The sequence below is a fragment of the Rattus norvegicus genome, chromosome 2 (assembly GCF_036323735.1).
Source record: "Rattus norvegicus strain BN/NHsdMcwi chromosome 2, GRCr8, whole genome shotgun sequence".
Lineage (NCBI taxonomy): Eukaryota > Metazoa > Chordata > Mammalia > Rodentia > Muridae > Rattus > Rattus norvegicus.
Genome location: NC_086020.1, coordinates 133,220,520 through 133,237,881, shown reverse-complemented (window position 1 = coordinate 133,237,881; position 17,362 = coordinate 133,220,520). Strand labels below are relative to the sequence as shown.

Here is a 17,362-nt window from a genome sequence, read left to right as displayed (position 1 = left end):
ATGCAGACATATACACACAAACACACACTCAGACATCTTTGTCAATCTATATAATGTTACTTGGAATTTCTGCCATCTTGATTTTGTATTAGATAGCAGGCAGATAATATGTTCTACAGCGAGGAAGCAAGGAAGACTATATGACTCATTTGTTTACTTTTAATTTGTTTTAAGTAACTACATAAAATGTTTATTATGTGTAAATATTATAAAAGAAAACTCAGAAGTGAAAAAGAAACTTAGATTTCAGCTTTAAACTTACACTACAGGAAGACGAGTCCAGCGTGGGAGAAAAATAGTCATGCCTATTTTCTCATGAGGGCGACATACTGCTGCTGAAAAAAATTGACAATGGTTCTTCAAAATGCTGAACAAGAAAACATAGGATGAAAAGAGTTTCAACATGACAGTTGAAGAAAATAGAAAATTATTTAATGTGAATAAAGTGATGGTGGTTATGAAAATGGATGTGACTACTGAAGCAGCAGCCTGTACACAATTCAGGGAGCTTGTTCAACCTATGTATCTAGTATTTCATGATGCAGTGTGGAGTTAGACAGCATCATCTTGCGAGAATTCCCACTGGAGAACACTAGACCATGTGTTAGAGACATAACTAAGATTAATAACAGTGTAGGGTATATGGGAAGAAGGCTATATAAACACAACAGGAAGATTAACCCATAATAACAGGGAAATTTTGCAATTGAAATTTGGTTTTATAAAAGGTCTGTATAAGTTATAGTATCCCACCTCCTCCTCAGATATAAAGAGAAAAACTCTTAAGAAACAAAGATCCTCTATAACATCATGGTAGCACAGGGGCTCTGTGTCCCACCAGTACCAAGTATGCACTGTCCCAAGAGTAAATGAGGGAGAATACTGTTTGGAAGAGAACTCAATTACATTTGTCACGATGGCAATTCTGGTATATCTCACATGGTTCTTCTCTGGCTCTCCTAAGACAAAATCCTGCTTTTTAAATAACTGACCCCTTAATTTCTATCACCATGTAGAGTAAAAATTGAGTCTCAAATCATTGGCTTCCCAATAGGAGGATGAGAGAGGGCTATTCAGGAACCATTTATTTAATCTCTTAACTATTTTGGAAAATCTGATAAAATGACATGTTGACTGATATTAAAGGGTTAACAGTAGGGTAGGATGTGTATATCAAAAAAATGAGGCTGAAAACCAGCTTGAAGTACTCTGTGTCCATGCAAGCACTTACACTGTACCTGTGCACACTATTTATCTGGTTATCAAGGAACCAAAAGTGTTGTGTGCTGCAGAAAGCCTGAGAGATATGTCCTTATCTTCTTCTCAGGACATGTTGTCCCTACTAAAAAGGAAAGGGCCCACAACTAAGCATGTCTTTACAGTATCTTCACATGTAACATTGTGTCAAACAGTAAAGGGCAAATTGGAATCAGAAGAAGAGATGGATATAACCAAGCAATCTGTTCATGTAGTGGCATGGATCCTTAAGGTAGGGAAAGTCCTTCCATCATCCACCCTCATGATTCCTCTGAGTCTGTGGGAGTAGTTTTCTTCATTTTTGCATTCCCTTGAGTGACAGTAAATAGGTATGAGTGAAATCTGGTAAGCTCAAATCTCCTCTTTTAGTGTTAATAATGTGGATGATGTTTTGCTCAGAAATTGTTTAAGCAATGCTATTGTTAGATATCAAAAGTGATCCCTCCCCTCATATCTAGGAGACAAAATCTCAAAGCAAATGTTACTATCCTCTGCTGTAAAATATTTTTGACTCTCTTTATACATGTTTGGAGCCCACAGTTTAGGACTTATTATGTATTTGTATAAACTGGGACTCAAAGCCACAGGATATTTTGTTCTTTGTGCCTTGACTAGCTGTGGTTTTCAGTAATAGTTTCTATCCATTGTAAAGAGAATCTTTTTTTGATGGGTAAGGTTTATATTATCAGTGAATATTGACTTAAATATTTATAGTAGAGTTCGGAGTCACACTTGTTTAGTGAAATAGGGACTGGGCATTCTCTAAGAACCATGACCACATGTGCCTCCATGCTTCCAATACCAGATATGGCTTTGTGCTCCTGAGAAATCAGATAATAATTCCTATGTTTGTCTTTGTTGTGGTTACCATAATTGTATGATTCTATCATTTAAAATAGTATTCAAGCTGAAGTATTGCTCAATTATATGTACTAGTTTGCTCAGTGGTCCACTAGAGGAGCTGAGCTAAGGAAAGATTTTTCTGTAGTCAAAATAAATCTGAGAATCTATGTTTTGATTTCTAGTTTGAATAAACAAAACTTACTGGACCTATATATCAAGGAATATTTTACTGAGGGGAAACTTTGGGAGTTCTGAAGAAAGTTGGAACTGAAATTGAAAGGTGAATGTACCTTGAATAAATTCCATGATTAATTTTTTCAACAAATTACATTTCTTCTCTTTATAAGGACTTTCTACAAAATTTTGAAGGAAATCTGATGACGTCAAAACTCTATGATGACCACTAAAAACAGGGACTAGACAAGGCTGCCTACTCTCTCCCTACTTATTCAATAGAGTTCTTGAAGTTCTAGCCAGAGCAATCACACAACAAAAGAAGATCAAAGGGATACAGCTCGTAAAGAAGAAGTCAAAATATCACTATTTGCAGATGATACGATAGTATATTTAAGTGATCCCAAAAGTTCCACCAGATAAACAACTTCAGCAAAGTGGCTGGGTATGAAATTAACTCAAATAAATCAGTAGCCTTCCTCTACACAAAAGAGAAACAAGCCGAGAAAGAAATTAGGGAAATGACACCCTTCATAATAGACCCAAATAATATAAAGTACCTCAGTGTGACTTTAACCAAGCAAGTGAAAGATCTGTACAATAAGAACTTCAAGACTCTGAAGAAAGAAATTGAAGAAGACCTCAGAAGATGGAAAGATCTCCCATGCTCATGGATTGGCAGGATTAATATAGTAAAAATGGCCATTTTACCAAAAGCAATCTACAGATTCAATGCAATCCCCATCAAAATACCAATCCAATTCTTCAAAGAGTCAGACAGAACAATTTGCAAATTCATCTGGAATAACAAAAAACCCAGGATAGCTAAAACTATTCTCAACAATAAAAGGACTTCAGGGGGAATCACTATCCCTGAACTCAAGCAGTATTACAGAGCAATAGTGATAAAAACTGCATGGTATTGGTACAAAGACAGACAGATAGACCAATGGAACAGAATTGAAGACCCAGAAATGAACCCACACAGTTATGGGCACTTGATTTTTGACAAAGGAGTCAAAACCATCCAATGGAAAAAAGATAGCATTTTCAGCAAATGGTGCTGGTTCAACTGGAGGTCAACATATAGAAGAATGCAAATCGATCCATGCTTATCACCCTGCACAAAGCTTAAGTCCAAGTGGATCAAGGACCTCCACATCAAACCAGATACAGTGAAACTAATAGAAGAAAAACTAGGGCAGCATCTCGAACACATGGGCACTGGAAAAAATTTCCTGAACAAAACACCAATGGCTTATGCTCTAAGATCAAGAATCGACAAATGGGATCTCATAAAACTGCAAAGCTTCTGTAAGGCAAAGGACACTGTGGTTAGGACAAAACGGCAACCAACAGATTGGGAAAAGATCTTTACCAATCCTACGACAGATAGAGGGCTTATATCCAAAATATACAAAGAACTCAAGAAGTTAGACTGCAGGGAGACAAATAACCCTATTAAAAATGGGGTTCAGAGCTAAACAAAGAATTCACAGCTGAGGAATGCCAAATGGCTGAGAAACACCTAAAGCAATGTTCAACATCTTTAGTCATAAGGGAAATGCAAGTCAAAACAACCCTGAGATTTCACCTCACACCAGTGAGAATGGCTAAGATCAAAAATTGAGGTGACAGCAGATGCTGGTGAGGATGTGAAGAAAGAGGAACACTCCTCCATTGTTGGTGGGATTGCAGACTGGTACAACCATTCTGGAAATCAGTCTGGAGGTTCCTCAGAAAATTGGACATTGAACTGCCTGAGGATCCAGCTATATCTCTCTTGGGCATATACCCAAAAGATGCCCCAACATATAAAAAAGACATGTGCTCCACTATGTTCATCGCAGCCTTATTTATAATAGCCAGAAGCTGGAAAGAACCCAGATGCCCTTCAACAGAGGAATGGATACAGAAAATGTGGTACATCTACACAATGGAATATTACTCAGCTATCAAAAACAACGACTTTATGAAATTCATAGGCAAATGGTTGGAACTGGAAAATATCATCCTGAGTGAGCTAACCCAATCACAGAAAAACACACATGGTATGCACTCATTGTTAATAGCTATTAGCCCAAATGCTTGAATTACCCTACATGCCTAGAACACATGATACTCAAGACGGATGATTAAAATGTGAATAATTCACTCCTTCTTTAAAAGTGGAACAAGAATACCTGTGGCAGGGAATAGAGAGGCAAAAATTAAAACATAAATAGAAGGAACACTCATTCAGAGCCTGCCCCACATGTGGCCCCATACATATACAGCCACCCAATTGGACAGGATGGATGAAGCAGGTAAGTGCAGGCAGACGGGAGCTGGATGTGGATCTCTCCTGAGAGACACAGCCAGAATACAGCAAATACAGAGGCTATTGCCCGTAGTAAACCACTGAACTGAGAATAGGACTCCCATTGCATGAATCAGAGAAAGAACTGGAAGAGCTTGAAGGGGCTCGAGACTCCATATGAACGACAATGCCAAGAAACCAGAGCTTCCACGGACTAAGCCACTACCTAAAGACTATACATGGACTGACCCTGGATTCTGACCTCATAGTTAGCATTGAATATCCTAGTAAGATCACCAGTGTAAGGGGAAGCCCTTGGTCCTTCTAAGACTGAACCCCCAGTGAACGTGATTGTTGGGGGGACGGCTGCAATGGGGGGAGGATGGGGAGGGGAACACCCATAAAGAAGGAGAGGGGGAGGGGCTAGGGAGATGTTGGCCTGGAAACCACGAAAGGGAATAGCACTCGAAATGTAAATAAGAAATACTCAAGTTAATAAAAAAAAAAAAAAACTCTATGATGAGTGTATTGCTGTAAACAAAATGGTCAATGATGAAAAGAAATTAGCCGTAGTGCAGAGGTATTTGTTGGCAAACTGTGAAGAACATCATCAAAATAAAAGTAATATTTGCTTATACATTAGAGATTATATATCACGAAAATATTTATTAAAAACACTGACAGATAGCAAAAGGTTTCAAATGTTCACAAACACGAAAGGCACTTTCAAAAGAGAAGTGTGAGTTACAGTGGGGATCACAATAGCCCAGAATTATAATCTTACCTTCATATTCAATTTAGATTTATCTTTTTTTCTGACTTGGGTAAATATTTCAAGCAATAATTTCAGTACACATTCTTTCATTTTATTTTCAGAGCATCCTACATACGACACAATTACTCTTTTCCTTCCTTCATATTTACAATTGAGTATATTTGTTTTAGAATAACTGCCTCTCTGTTCAGTCTTTTAAAAAGCTGCAAACTGCAAATGCTGCTCTTCTGAGGCAACTTTATGATCAAGAATCAAAAAATTGGACGTCAAAAAACTGCAAAGTTTCTGTAAGGTAAAGGACACTGTCATTAGGACAAAAAGGCAACCAACAGATTATGAAAAGATCTTTATCAATCCTACATCTGATAGAGGGCTAATATCTAAAATATACAAAGAACTTAATAAGTTACCCTCAAGAGAGAAAAAGAACCCTATTAAAAATGCAGAACAGAGCTAAATAAACCATTCTCCCCTGAGGATCATTGAATGGCCCAAAAGCACCTAAAGAAATATTCCTTAGTCATCAGGTAAATGCAAATCAAAACAACCCTGAGATTCCACCTCATATCAGCCAGAATGGCTAAGATAAAAATCTCAGGTGACAGCAGATGCTGGTAAGGATGTGGATAAAAAGGAACACTCCTCCATTGTTGATTGGACTGCAAACTGGTACAACCACTCTGGAAATCTGTCTAGAGGTTCCCCAGAATATTGGACATAGTATTACCTGAGGACCCAACTATACCTCTCCTAGGTATATACCCAGAAGTTGCTCCAACATACAACAGAGAAACATGCTCCTCTATGTTCTTAACACCATTGTTTATAATAGCAAGAAGCTGGAAAGAACCCAGATGCCCTTCAACAGAGGAATAGATTTTAAAAATGTGGTACATCTATACAATAGATTATTTCTCTGCAGTAAAAAACAATGACTTTATGACATTTATAGGCAAATGGAATGAACTAAAAATATCATCCTGAATGAGGTAACCCAATCACAGAAAAACACTCATAGTGTGTGCTTATTAATATGTTAATATTAGCCCAAAAGCTCAATTTACCCAAGATTTAATTCACAGAGCACAGGAAGCTCTAGAGTAGGCATGACCAAAATGCCAATGTTTCACTACTTCTTAAAAGGGGTAACAAAAATATCAATATGAAGTGATATGGATGCTAAGTTAAAAGCAGAGACTAAAGAAACAGCCATTCAGTTCTTGCCTCACGTGTTTGTCGATATATATATATATATATCCACAAACACTAGATAAGATTCATGAAGCTAAGAACTGCATGCTGACAGGAACTGGATATAAATCTTCCCTGAGAGACACATCCAGGGCACGTCAAATACAGAGATGAATGGTAGCAGCAATTCACTAAATTGAGAACAGGACCCACTTTGGGGGTATTTGAGGGAGGTTTGAGAGAGCTGAAAGTGCTTGTACACCATAAGAACAACAATGCCAACCAACCTGAAGTTCCAGGGACTAAACCACTACCCATATATTATTCATGGGCCACCCAGGGCCCAAGCTGCATGTGTACCATTTAATAGCTCGGTTATGGTACCAATGGAATGGGTAGCTCCTGTTCCTGTCAAAGTTGGACCCCCAGTACAGGGGAATGTCTGGGGGTGTGTTAGCAGTGTGTGAATGTGGGGAACACCCTTATGGGGGAGGGGGGATGGGATGGTGGCTTATGGACAGGAAACCAGGAATGGGAATAATATTTGAACTGTAAATAAAGAATATTTCCAATACTAATTAAATATATAAAATTTAAAAAGTAATTGGTTTGCTTCTGTTTTATTTTGTTAAGAACACATTTGTCTTTCTTCCGATTTCTTTAACATCTATTAGTATTTAAGTTTTGATAGTAAATGAATGTTCTCAAGGGATACTGCACCATTTTAAATTTAGAAATATGTTTTCAATTGTACGAGCAATAGTTCTACTATATTAGGCATATTTGAGACAGTGTTATTGTTTCACCTGAACATGAGATATTATTTGTGTCAAGTTGACAAAGGGTGAGTTGTAGTGGTGATTCCTGGTTGTCAACTCGACTATATCTGGAATAAACTACAATACAAAATGAAAGGCTCAGCTTTGATCCTGATCTTGAGGCTGAGATATAAAAGTTTCTGACCTGGATCTTGGCATGAAGACATTGTGGCATTGTGGCTATGAATCCCAGGAGACTAAGGAAAGGAGATCTCTGCATTCAAGATCATCTGGCACAAAGCAAGTCTCTGATCCAGGTATGATGGTGGTACATACCTTTGATCTGGGACACACCTCCTGCTGGAGACATACATAAGGTCGTTGGAAGAAGGAAGACTCTTTCTCTTCGCCTGCCTGCCTTGTGGGACTGCGCCACTGCTGCTGGTCATTGGTGAGGAGTTGAGTTACAGAATTAAGTCATCAAAAATTCCCTTAGTATATAGAGTATACCTATAAGTTCTGTGTCTCTTGGGAAGTTCCATACATCCTACTTTGCCTTTTTTTTTTTGGAGGTCAACATCTTAAGTGTTTTATGTATTTTTGATATTATCCTCTTGTCTGACATAGGCTTAGTGAAGATTCTTTTCCAATATGTATGTTTTCCAATATGTCTATTGATACTCTCTTTTGCCATACTGAAAGTTTTCAGTTTCATGATATTCCCATTTATTGATTGTTGATATTAGAACACAAGCCTTTAGTGTTCTCAGAAAATTTCCCCCTGTGCCAATGAATGTGAGTTTCTTTTCCACTTTCTAGTCTATTAGATTCAGTGTATCTGGGGTTGTTGTTGTTGTTGTTGTTGTTGTTGTTGTTGTTGTTGAGTTCAGGTTTGTGCAAGGTGACAAATCAAGTGCCAATTAGACCTGTCCTATTTATGGAAGATGCTTTTTTTTAATTGTATATTTTTGACCTCTGTGTCAATGGTCAAGTGTGCATAAGGGTGTGGTTTTATTTACAGGTCTTCAGTTCTATTTTATCTGTCTGACTCTGTACCAATACATATCATGCTGTTTTTATTACTACTGCTATATATTATAGATTGTGGTCAGAGATGGTGATTCCCCCAAAGTTTTTGTGTTGTTGAGATTTCTTTTTGCTATTCTATGTGTTTGGTCTTTCCATATGAAGTTGATAACTATTCTCCTCAAATCTGTGAAGAATTGTCTTGGAATTTTGGGGGGGATTGCATTGAATCAAAACATTACTTTTGGTAAAAAACCATTTTCGCTATGTTCATCCTACGTATCCCTGAGCATGGTAGATCTTTCTTTCTTCTGGGGTCTAATTCCCAGAGAGAAAGTTCATTAAATTGAAGAGGTTTCCATTAATCAGATTAGTCATTCTGTACAACAGGCATTTTAGTCCATTGACCAGCATTTATGAATAACTAATTATCATGTATTAATATATGTTGATTTTTTTACACAATAAAACTTAGGTGGTTTCAGGATCAGATTCTAAATAGATATACTATTTATTCAGAAGAGAGGTAATTGATAAGAAAGGTACTATACATACTGAATGAGATGTTGGATGCAGTGATAGGAATACCAGGTCAATGCAAAACCACTACTCTCATTTCTTTCTTATGCATACAATACATCTTATCCACAGATTTCTGTCCCTCCACTGCTTCCTTGTCATATGTCTTTCCTTGACTCACCTCTCTCAGATTCACCACTCCTCTCTTTTCCTTCAGAAAATAGAATGCCATCTGGTGATATCAACCAAACATGACATTACAAGATGCATTAAGAATAGGTACAAACCACCATATCAAAGCTGGATGAGGCAACTGAATAGAAGGAAAATCATCCTAAAAGCAGGTTAAATGGTCAGACATTACCCTACTTCCACTGTTAGGAACCCTCTAAATACCTCAAGCTATCCAAGCACAGATGTATGTGAAGGACCCAGTGAATACCCATACAGGCTTCCTGATTGCCACTTCAGTCACTCTGAGCCTCTCCTACCCTGGTTAATGACTCCTTGGGCTGTGTTCAAATGATCATCCTGAACCTTCTGGCTCCTACAATTTTTCTTTCCCCTCGTCCACTGGGTTTCTTGTGCTTTACCTAATCTTCTCTCATCTTTTTTTTTTTTATTTTTTATTAACTTGAGTATTTCTTATATACATTTCGAGTGTTATTCCCTTTCCTGGTTTCCGGGCAAACATCCCCCTCCCCCCTCCCCTTCCTTATGGGTGTTCCCCTCCCAACCCTCCCCCCATTGCCGCCCTCCCCCCATAGACTAGTTCACTGGGGGTTCAGTCTTAGCAGGACCCAGGGCTTCCCCTTCCACTGGTGCTCTTACTAGGATATTCATTGCTACCTATGGGGTCAGACTCCAGGGTCAGTCCATGTATAGTTGTTAGGTAGTGGCTTAGTCCCTGGAAGCTCTGGTTGCTTGGCATTGTTGTACTTTTGGGGTCTCGAGCCCCTTCAAGCTCTTCCAGTTCTTTCTCTGATTCCTTCAACAGGGGACCTATTCTCAGTTCAGTGGTTTGCTGCTGGCATTCGCCTCTGTATTTGCTGTATTCTGGCTGTGTCTCTCAGGAGCGATCTACATCCGGCTCCTGTCGGTCTGCACTTCTTTGCTTCATCCATCTTGTCTAATTGGGTGGCTGTATATGTATGGGCCACATGTGGGGAAGGCTATGAAAGGGTGTTCCTTCAATCTCTGTTTTAATCTTTGCCTCTCCCTTCCCTGCCAAGGGTATTCTTTTTCCTCATTTAAAGAAGGAGTGAAGCAATCAGATTTTGATCATCCGTCTTGAGTTTCGTTTGTTCTAGGGATCTAGGGTAATTCAAGCATTTGGGCTAATAGCCACTTATCAATGAGTGCATACCATGTATGTCTTTCTGTGATTGGGTTAGCTCACTCAGGATGATATTTTCCAGTTCCAACCATTTGCCTACGAATTTCATAAAGTCGTTGTTTTTGATAGCTGAGTAATATTCCATTGTGTAGATGTACCACATTTTCTGTATCCATTCCTCTGTTGAAGGGCATCTGGGTTCTTTCCATTTTCTGGCTATTATAAATAAGGCTGCGATGAACATAGTGGAGCAAATGTCTCTTTTATATGTTGAGGCATCTTTTGGGTATATGCCCAAGAGAGGTATAGCTGGATCCTCAGGCAGTTCAATGTCCAATTTTCTGAGGAACCTCCAAACTGATTTCCAGAATGGTTTTACCAGTCTGCAATCCCACCAACAATGGAGGAGTGTTCCTCTTTCTCCACATCCTCGCCAGCATCTGCTGTCCCCTGAGTTTTTGATCTTAGCCAATCGCACTGGTGTGAGGTGAAATCTCAGGGTTGTTTTGATTTGCATTTCCCTTATGACTAAAGATGTTGAACATTTCTTTAGGTGTTTCTCAGCCATTCGGCATTCCTCAGCTGTGAATTCTTTGTTTAGCTCTGAACCCCATTTTTTAATAGGGTTATTTGTTTCCCTGCGGTCTAACTTCTTGAGTTCTTTGTATATTTTGGATATAAGGCCTCTATCTGTTGTAGGATTGGTAAAGATCTTTTCCCAATCTGTTGGTTGCCGTTTTGTCCTAACCACAGTGTCCTTTGCCTTATAGAAGCTTTGCAGTTTTATGAGATCCCATTTGTTGATTCTTGATCTTAGAGCATAAGCCATTGGTGTTTTGTTCAGGAAATTTTTTCCAGTGCCCATGTGTTCCAGATGCTTCCCTAGTTTTTCTTCTATTAGTTTGAGTGTGTCTGGTTTGATGTGGAGGTCCTTGATCCACTTGGACTTAAGCTTTGTACAGGGTGATAAGCATGGATCGATCTGCATTCTTCTACATGTTGCGCTCCAGTTGAACCAGCACCATTTGCTGAAAATGCTATCTTTTTTCCATTGGATGGTTTTGGCTCCTTTGTCAAAAATCAAGTGACCATAGGTGTGTGCGTTCATTTCTGGGTCTTCAATTCTATTCCATTGGTCTATCTGTCTGTCTCTGTACCAATACCATGCAGTTTTTATCACTATTGCTCTGTTATACTGCTTGAGTTCAGGGATAGTGATTCCCCCTGAAGTCCTTTTATTGTTGAGGATAGCTTTAGCTATCCTGGGTTTTTTGTTATTCCAGATGAATTTGCAAATTTTTCTGTCTAACTCTTTGAAGAATTGGATTGGTATTTTGATGGGGATTGAATTGAATCTGTAGATCGCCTTTGGTAAAATGGCCATTTTTACTATATTAATCCTGCCAATCCATGAGCATAGGAGATCTTTCCATCTTCTGAGGTCTTCTTCAATTTCTTTCCTCAGTGTCTTGAAGTTCTTATTGTACAGATCTTTTACTTGCTTGGTTAAACTCACACTGAGGTACTTTATATTATTTGGGTCTATTATGAAGGGTGTCGTTTCCCTAATTTCTTTCTCGGCTTGTTTCTCTTTTGTATAGAGGAAGGCAACTGATTTATTTGAGTTAATTTTATACCCAGCCACTTTGCTGAAGTTGTTTATCAGCTTTAGTAGTTCTCTGGTGGAACTTTTGGGATCACTTAAATATACTATCATGTCATCTGCAAATAGTGATATTTTGACCTCTTCTTTTCCGATCTGTATCCCCTTGATCTCCTTTTGTTGTCTGATTGCTCTGGCTAGAACTTCAAGAACTATATTGAATAAGTAGGGAGAGAGTGGGCAGCCTTGTCTAGTCCCTGATTTTAGTGGGATTGCTTCAAGTTTCTCTCCATTTAGTTTAATGTTATCAACTGGTTTGCTGTATATGGCTTTTACTATGTTTAGGTATGGGCCTTGAATTCCTATTCTTTCCAGGACTTTTATCATGAAGGGGTGTTGAATTTTGTCAAATGCTTTCTCAGCATCTAATGAAATGATCATGTGGTTTTGTTCTTTCAGTTTGTTTATATAATGGATCACGTTGATGGTTTTCCGTATATTAAACCATCCCTGCATGCCTGGGATGAAGCCTACTTGATCATGGTGGATGATTGTTTTGATGTGCTCTTGAATTCGGTTTGCCAGAATTTTATTGAGTATTTTTGCATCGATATTCATAAGGGAAATTGGTCTGAAGTTCTCTTTCTTTGTTGTGTCTTTGTGTGGTTTAGGTATAAGAGTAATTGTGGCTTCGTAGAAGGAATTCTGTAGTGCTCCATCTGTTTCAATTTTGTGGAATAGTTTGGATAATATTGGTATGAGGTCTTCTATGAAGGTTTGATAGAATTCTGCACTAAACCCGTCTGGACCTGGGCTCTTTTTGGTTGGGAGACCTTTAATGACTGCTTCTATTTCCTTAGGAGTTATGGGGTTGTTTAACTGGTTTATCTGTTCCTGATTTAACTTCGATACCTGGTATCTGTCTAGGAAATTGTCCATTTCCTGAAGATTTTCAAATTTTGTTGAATATAGGTTTTTATAGTAAGATCTTATGATTTTTTGAATTTCCTCTGAATCTGTAGTTATGTCTCCCTTTTCATTTCTGATTTTGTTAATTTGGACGCACTCTCTGTGTCCTCTCGTTAGTCTGGCTAAGGGTTTATCTATCTTGTTGATTTTCTCAAAGAACCAACTTTTGGTTCTGTTGATTCTTTCTATGGTCCTTTTTGTTTCTACTTGGTTGATTTCAGCTCTGAGTTTGATTATTTCCTGCCTTCTACTCCTCCTGGGTGTATTTGCTTCTTTTTGTTCTAGAGCTTTTAGGTGTGCTGTCAAGCTGCTGACATATGCTCTTTCCTGTTTCTTTCTGCAGGCACTCAGCGCTATGAGTTTTCCTCTTAGCACAGCTTTCATTGTGTCCCATAAGTTTGGGTATGTTGTATCTTCATTTTCATTAAATTCTAAAAAGTTTTTAATTTCTTTCTTTATTTCTTCCTTGACCAGGTTATCATTGAGTAGAGCATTGTTCAATTTCCACGTATATGTGGGCATTCTTCCCTTATTGTTATTGAAGATCAGTTTTAGGCCGTGGTGGTCCGATAGCACGCATGGGATTATTTCTATCTTTCTGTACCTGTTGAGGCCCGTTTTTTGACCAATTATATGGTCAATTTTGGAGAAAGTACCATGAGGAGCTGAGAAGAAGGTATATCCTTTTGCTTTAGGATAGAATGTTCTATAAATATCCGTTAAGTCCATTTGGCTCATGACTTCTCTTAGTCTGTCGACATCACTTTTTAATTTCTGTTTCCATGATCTGTCCATTGATGAGAGTGGCGTGTTGAAATCTCCCACTATTATTGTGTGAGGTGCAATGTGTGTTTTGAGCTTTAGTAAGGTTTCTTTTACGTATGTAGGTGCCCTTGTATTTGGGGCATAGATATTTAGGATTGAGAGTTCATCTTGGTGGATTTTTCCTTTCATGAATATGAAGTGTCCTTCCTTATCTTTTTTGATGACTTTTAGTTGGAAATTGATTTTATTTGATATTAGAATGGCTACTCCAGCTTGCTTCTTCTGACCATTTGCTTGGAAAGTTGTTTTCCAGCCTTTCACTCTGAGGTAGTGTCTATCTTTGTCTCTGAGGTGTGTTTCCTGTAGGCAGCAGAATGCAGGGTCCTCGTTGCGTATCCAGTTTGTTAATCTATGTCTTTTTATTGGGGAGTTGAGGCCATTGATATTGAGAGATATTAAGGAATAGTGATTATTGCTTCCCTTTATTTTCATATTTGGATGTGAGGTTATGTTTGTGTGCTTTCATTCTCTTTGTTTTGTTGCCAAGACGATTAGTTTCTTGCTTTTTGTAGGGTATAGCTTGCCTCCTTATGTTGGGCTTTACCATTTATTATCCTTTGTAGTGCTGGATTTGTAGAAAGATATTGTGTAAATTTGGTTTTGTCATGGAATATCTTGGTTTCTCCATCTATGTTAATTGAGAGTTTTGCTGGATACAGTAACCTGGGCTGGCATTTCTGTTCTCTTAGGGTCTGTATGACATCAGTCCAGGATCTTCTGGCCTTTATAGTTTCTGGCGAGAAGTCTGGTGTGATTCTGATAGGTCTCCCTTTATATGTTACTTGACCTTTTTCCCTTACTGCTTTTAATATTCTTTCTTTATTTTGTGCGTTTGGTGTTTTGACAATTATGTGACAGGAGGTGTTTCTTTTCTGGTCCAATCTATTTGGAGTTCTGTAGGCTTCTTGTATGTCTATGGGTATCTCTTTTTTTAGGTTAGGGAAGTTTTCTTCTATGATTTTGTTGAAGATATTTACTGGTCCTTTGAGCTGGGAGTCTTCACTCTCTTCTATACCTATTATCCTTAGGTTTGATCTTCTCATTGAGTCTTGGATTTCCTGTATGTTTTGGACCAGTAGCTTTTTCTGCTTTACATTATCTTTGACAGTTGTGTCAATGATTTCTATGGAATCTTCTGCTCCTGAGATTCTCTCTTCCATTTCTTGTATTCTGTTGGTGAAGCTTGTTTCTACAGCTCCTTGTCTGTTCTTTTGGTTTTCTATATCCAGGGTTGTTTCCATGTGTTCTTTCTTGATTGCTTCTATTTCCATTTTTAATTCCTTCAACTGTTTGATTGTGTTTTCCTGGAATTCTTTCAGGGATTTTTGTGTCTCCTCTCTATGGGCTTCTACTTGTTTATTTATGTTTTCCTGGAATTCTTTCAGGGATTTTTGTGTCTCCTCTCTATGGGCTTCTACTTGTTTATTTATGTTTTCCTGGAATTCTTTCAGGAATTTTTGCGATTCTTTCAGGCGTTTTTGCGATTCCTCTCTGTAGGCTTCTACTTCTTCTCTAAGGGAGTTCTTCATGTCTTTCTTGAAGTCCTCCAGCATCATGATCAAATATGATTTTGAAAATAGATCTTGCTTTTCTGGTGTGTTTGGATATTCCATGTTTTTGATGGGAGAATTGGCCTCCGATGGTGCCATGTAGTCTTGGTTTCTGTTGCTTGGGTTCCTGCGCTTGCCTCTCGCCATCAGATTATCTCTAGTGTAACTTTATTCTGCTATTTCTGACAGTGGCTAGACTGTCCTATAAGCCTGTGTGTCAGGAGTGCTGTAGACCTGTTTTCCTCTCTTTCAGTCAGTTATGGGGACAGAGTGTTCTGCTTTTGGGCGTGTAGTTTTTCCTCTCTACAGGTCTTCAGCTGTTCCTGTGGGCCTGTGTCTTGAGTTCACCAGGCAGCTTTCTTGCAGCAGAAAATTTGGTCTTACCTGTGGTCCCGAGGCTCAAGTTCGCTCGTGGGGTGCTGCCCACGGGCTCTCTGCAGCGGCAGCAACCAGGAAGACTTGTGCCGCCCCTTCCGGGAGCTTCAGTGCACCAGGGTTCCAGATGGTCTTTGGCTTTTTCCTCTGGCGTCCGAGATGTGTGTGCAGGGAGCAGTCTCTTCTGGTTTCCCAGGCTTGTCTGCCTCTCTGAAGGTTTAGCTCTCCCTCCCACGGGATTTGGGTGCAGAGAACTGTTTATCCGGTCTGTTTCTTTCAGGTTCCGGCGGTCTCTTCTCTCATCTTAAAGGCAAAAAAATACAGCTAATTTGTTTTATCATTTTTGAGGTACCATAAGCCAGGAACGCAGATTTCATTTACTCTGAATTCCATGTTTCAGTACAGAAGTAGTTTCAAACCTTTACTGTACAAATAGTGTCCTAAAATATATGTCAGTGTGTACATATTAAGCTATATGAAGATGGCAGGAGGAATTTTATAAGGTGTAAACTCATCTGATGACATTCTTAGGTTTTGATTTCATAAAAGTTAGTGGTCTGCTAAGTTAGTAAATTCACAAAAGCTTTCTATCTGTTAATCACAGGGTGTTAGTTAGCAAACATTGTTAGCAAGGAATGGCTATTTAGGAGAACCAGAACTTACCCCAAGGTAAGTTAATTGGGCTCTGGCATGCAACATTGCACTCTCCCCTGTCGTGAAATTCTAATCAGTTAGTCTGTGAAGGAACCGCTTCATTTTAAAGAGTTCTCATTCACATAGGAATGGATAGTGATGCAGTTCAAGCTATTATACAGAGAAAAGAGTTGACAACTATTTGTGAAGCAGAACTATGAGTAAAATGAAAGGAAGTAAACTGTAATCGATAGATTAGAACAGAATTTCAGGCAAGGGAAGAGAGTAGATAGATCTATAAATTACAATATGTTTGGAATATCACAGGAAGCTCAGTGTGTCTGGTTTGCAGTGAAGAATGGGCTTACTAGATAAATCAATGCTCCCCACTAATGTTTTAGTCTCCTCAGTTGAGCACCTATACAGCTTTGTCATAAGTGTCCTGGATCTCACTTCTGAGCACTGTGGAGAAAGCTTTCAGCAGAGCTACTCTAGTTTTACAAACCACTCTCAGCTGGGGTTTCTAAAATGCTTGGGAAGGATTGCTTCCACATTTTTACATTTTTCAATGAGAAGTCACTTTCTATTAAAACTTACTATGTATAAAAAGTTTTGAAAAACTCAGTGTACTATAGTTTATATTTGTTTTCCTCACTAGTGTACAGAGAGTTTCTCTCTGGGTATCTGCTACATATAATGGATTTTTTAAGGCCTTGGAAATTAAATGCCACATGAAAACCTCACTTCTGGCATCTTTTCTCTCTCACACACTTTACATCCTATGTGAAGTATGAGCATACACACCAGAAAAAGGAGCATCATGACTAAGTAGAACTGTCAGTTGGAAATGTTTGACAGAGTTGAGGTATGAATTCCTTCTTGCATTTTAGTATGGGCCGAATGGGTGAAGAGCTGGGAGCTCCCAGCCCTGGAGAAGGCCATGCCTCGGAGAAAGAGTCATGGGCACAGTTACTGCAAATCCGAGGAATTCTTTGACTTGGATTCCTTGGCATGGAGAAAAGCAAACAAATTATCTTAAAATGCATTAAAGTTAAAGTTTTGTCATAATTTTAAAAATTCTTTCAATTTGTGTATCTTACTTGATGCAGTAAACCTATGATCAAAATAAAAAAAAGAAAACAGATACTTAAAACCTGTGTTTGAGACATAGTATTTGAGTATGTCTTATGATTATTATAATTTACATTAAATTAAAGTTTATAGAACAA

General features: G+C 38.5%; 1 protein-coding gene across 4 annotated transcripts in view; it reads right to left on the bottom strand.

Annotated features, from left to right (window-relative positions):
- Window positions 1-17,362, bottom strand: part of Tgap1l12 (GTPase activating protein testicular GAP1 like 12) — a 697,215-nt gene that overhangs the window by 343,923 nt on the left and 335,930 nt on the right. For all 4 annotated transcript variants that reach the window (XR_005500942.2, XM_063282873.1, XM_039103653.2 and 1 more), the window contains exons 17-20: window positions 15,510-15,803; window positions 7,503-7,657; window positions 5,358-5,633; window positions 263-335 (exon numbers count right to left, since the gene is read on the bottom strand). The gene's annotated coding sequence lies outside the window, so the exon portion shown is untranslated. The remainder of the gene's footprint in view (window positions 1-262; window positions 336-5,357; window positions 5,634-7,502; window positions 7,658-15,509; window positions 15,804-17,362) is intronic.